The sequence below is a fragment of the Aquarana catesbeiana genome, linkage group LG10 (genome assembly GCF_042186555.1).
Source record: "Aquarana catesbeiana isolate 2022-GZ linkage group LG10, ASM4218655v1, whole genome shotgun sequence".
NCBI classification, from domain to species: domain Eukaryota; kingdom Metazoa; phylum Chordata; class Amphibia; order Anura; family Ranidae; genus Aquarana; species Aquarana catesbeiana.
In genome coordinates this window covers 209,152,715-209,156,866 of record NC_133333.1, presented here as the reverse complement: position 1 = coordinate 209,156,866, position 4,152 = coordinate 209,152,715, and positions in this window count along the sequence as shown.

Below are 4,152 nucleotides of genomic sequence, written 5' to 3'. Positions count from 1 at the left end.
GACCTAAAAAAAATTAAAAGGTGGAGTGGAGGACAGATGCTTCCTGCCACACGTGGAGCTCCATACCGCAGCCAAACCCCTCTGCGCTGAGATGCGCAAAACCAGCTTATGATTGGCTGAGGCTGTGCTAGAGTCCATCCAAACTAATTAATTGAGTTTATTCATTTTAAATAAGTGAAATAGAAAGCTCTAGATTTGGTTATATGTGGGGACAAGCCATCACCTTGGCTGCACTACATATAAATCCTAAATGAACTTTTCAGTTTAAATCAGTCAAATCAGTTGCAGGAGCATTACAACAAAACAAACTCCATGCAGATCTTCTATCAATCTGTTTAATGTAGTGACATCATTAAAAAAATGGGACTTTAATGATGCTTTTTTTGCAATGCGTCTTTTCGAAGGCAATTTGTCAGGGCAATGGCTGGTGTTGGCGATTCAATCATCACTGCACCATGGTTGGTATGGTGTCAGGACGATTGAAGCGCATTATTTCTATTATTACATTGTAATATAACATGAAATAGTTCAACTCTCCATAATACAGAATCAGTGGGAGCCCTGAATGTGTAACTTGCTGCTGTCACCTGCCACCAGATGCAGCGCGTCACTTGCCATGTCGCCTGCCACCAGATGCAGTTTGTCACTTGTCAACAGATGCAGGGTCTCTGGGATGGACAGAGGGTAGGTACGACCCCTGGGCAGAGTTGCTCCAGGAACAAGGTCAAAAGCACAGTCAAAACAGAACACATCCCGGTAATCGCTGTATGCAGCGGGAAGATCAGAAGATACAGATGTGGTAGCAACTGGAAGTCTCTCCTTCGGGGCCACCTTGAAAAGGCAGGATGAGAAACATGAGGGTCCCCAAGCCAGGGCCTGCCCAGAGGCCCAGTCCACATGTGGAGAGTGGAGCTGTAGCCAAGGAAGGCCCGATACAATGGGGTTAGAGGCCTTGGGTAGAATGAGGAAGGATATCTACTCCTGGGGCAGTATCCCTACAGACATCCTAATAGGTAGAGTCTGGAAGCGGATAGGACCCCCTGGGAGAACAGTGCCATCAATTGCCAAGACTACCAGTGGTGTAGTGAGGGGCAAAGATCGACTGAGGAGAAGTGCCTACATGAAGAAACACCGGAAGAAGAAGACGAGAAGTGATGTTTCTGGGTCCAATACTCCACCTTCCAGATGTATTAGACCCGAGCATTTCCCGGACGAAGTGAGCAGAAGTCACAAAAATGACCCTTGCCTCCACAATAGAGACACAAGTCCAGAGTTCTGCGCCTAGCACATTCTTCGGGTGTGATTCTGGTCCGGCCCTGCTGCATAGGTTCCTCAGCAGGCAGAAGATGCTCCACGGGATGAAGGGAGGAGAGCTCACACTGGCTAGGGCCCAGGGAGTGCTGGCGTCTTTTTTTCTAGGGACCTCTCCTGAAAACGAATGTCAATCTGATTGCACAAGGAAATCACATCATCCAGACCGACGGGGATGGCTCCTCCCGCTAATTCGTCTTTCACTCGGTCAGAGAGGCCATGTAAAAAGGTTGCAACCAGGGCCTCATTGTTCCAGCTCAATTCAGCTGTGAGGATACGGAACTGAAGAGCATATTGTCCCACTAAACAAGATTCTTGGCGAAGACGTAAAAGGGCACTAGCCGCTGAAGAAACCTGAGCCGGCTCCTCGAAGATTTTACGAAAGAGCTTCAAGAAATCGGACAGGCTGGAAACCACCGGATCATTCTTCTCCCACTGGGGGGGGGCTGCCCAGGCTAAAGCTTCAAGAGAAGGGAAATGATATAGGCTACCTTTGCCCGATCCGACAGGAAGTTTTGAGGCTTGAGCTCAAAATGAATACTGCATTGGCTGAGGAACCCCCTGCAGGCCTTGGAGTCCCCAGAGAAATGGGACAGAGCTGGCAGTTGTAGTGAATGTGTGGCTGCAACCGGAATAAGTGCAGCCACTGGCTGTACTTGAGGTTGCTGACTCGGGGTTCCCAAGGAGGCCTGAAGCTGCTTGAAGCGGGAAACCAGATCCTGGAGGAATCGCATCACCTGAGTCTGATTCGATTCCTGGGTCTCAAGTCTGCGGACTATGCCCTGCAATGGATCATCTGTGGGAAGCAGCACGTCAGCCGGGTCCATGGCTGGTCAAACTGTCAGGTCACCTGAATCCAGGTGACAGATGCACCCTATTGGAGTCTGGAGTGCACCGCAAGGTAGTGGACCCTACGGCTGACTGCTGCGGATGGAGCAGTAGGATATACAGGAGAGCAGGTACTCTGTAGTACCTACAGGGAAGACACTGGAAGCTAGAGCATGAGATTTCCCAGAGCACAGAGTCTAAGAGCCAGCGGGTGTTCACCAGAAGCCCCTAGTGGTGGGGATGGATTTTGCTGCAGTCTGGCTCCAGGTCGCGACTCCTAGGGCCTCCCAGCTCACGGTAGACTACAGGGAGATAGAGTGGAAGCAGCAGAGAGCGACAACAAAGGATAGTCAGGAGATAGCCAAAGGTCGTAGGAGGGCTTCCTCAGTGCCTCGATACCTTGGGGTGGAGAGGTAGGAGGACTTCCTCAGTGCTTCGATACCTTAGGCTGGAGAGGCAGGAGGACATCCTCAATTCCCTAATACCTTGGGGTGGAGCGTTAGGAAGGCCTCCTCAGTGCCTCAATACTTTGGGGTGGAGGGGTAGGAGGGCTTCCTCAGTGCCTCGATACCTTGATCAATACCTTGAGGTGCAGAGGTAGGAGGGCATCCTCAGTGCCTCAATACTTTGGGGTGGAGGGGTAGGAGGACATCCTCAGTACCTCAATACTTTGCGGTGGAGGGGTAGGAAGGCATCCTCAGTGCCTTATTACTTTGGGGTGGAGCGGTAGGCGGACATCCTCATTTCCTTAATACCTTGGGGTGGACAGTTAGGAGGGCGTCCTCGTTCCTTAATACTTTGGGGTGGAGGGGTAGGAGGGCATCCTCAGTGCCTCAATACTCTGGGGAGGAGTGGTAGGAGGGCATCCTCAGTGCTTCGATACCCTAGCGTGGAGAGGTAGGAGGGCATCCTCAGTTTCTTAATACCTTGGAGTGGAGAGTTAGGACTGCACTCTCAGTGCCTCAATACTTTGGGGTGGAGGGGTAGGAGGGCTTCCTCAGTGCCTCGATACCTTGAGGTACAGAGGTAGGAGGGCATCCTCAGTGCCTTTTTGCTTTGGGGTGGAGCGTTAGGAGTGCCTCTTCAGTGCCTCAATACTTTGGGGTGGAGGGGTAGGAGGGCTTCCTCAGTGCCTCGATACCTTGATCGATACCTTGAGGTGCAGAGGTAGGAGGGCATCCTCAGTGCCTTATTACTTTGAGGTGGAGGGGAAGTAGGGCATCCTTAGTGCCTCAATACTTTGGGGTGGAGGGGTAGGAGGGCATCCTCAGTACCTCAATACTTTGTGGTGGAGGGGTAGGAGGGCATCCTCAGTGCCTTATTACTTTGGGGTGGAGAGGTAGGAGGACATCCTCATTTCCTTAATACCTTGGGGTGGACAGTTAGGAGGGCGTCCTCGTTCCTCAATACTTTGGGGTGGAGGGGTAGGAGGGCATCCTCAGTGCCTCAATACTCTGGGGAGGAGTGGTAGGAGGGCATCCTCAGTGCTTCGATACCCTAGCGTGGAGAGGTAGGGGGGCATCCTCAGTTTCTTAATACCTTGGAGTGGAGAGTTAGGAGGGCATCCCTCAGTTCCTCAATACTTTGGGGTGGAGGGGTAGGAGGGTATCCTCAGTGCCTTATTACTTTGGGGTAGAGAGGTAGGAGGACATCCTCATTTCCTTAATACCTTGGGGTGGAGAGTTAGGAGGGCATCCTCAGTGCCTCAATACTTTGGGGTGGAGAGGTAGGAGGGCATCCTCAGTGCCTTATTACTTTGGGGTGGAGGGGTAGGAGGGCATCCTCAGTGCCTCGATACCTTGGGGTAGAGAGGTAGCAGGATTTCCTCAGTTCCTTAATACCTTGGGGTGGAGAGTTTGGAGGGCATCCTCAGTGCCTCAATACTTTGGGGTGGAGGGGTAGGAGGGCATCCTCAGTGCCCCAATACTTTGGGGTAGAGGGGTAGGAGGGCATCCTCAGTGCCTCAATACTTCTAGGTGGAGGGGTAGGAGGGCATCCTCAGTGCCTCGATAC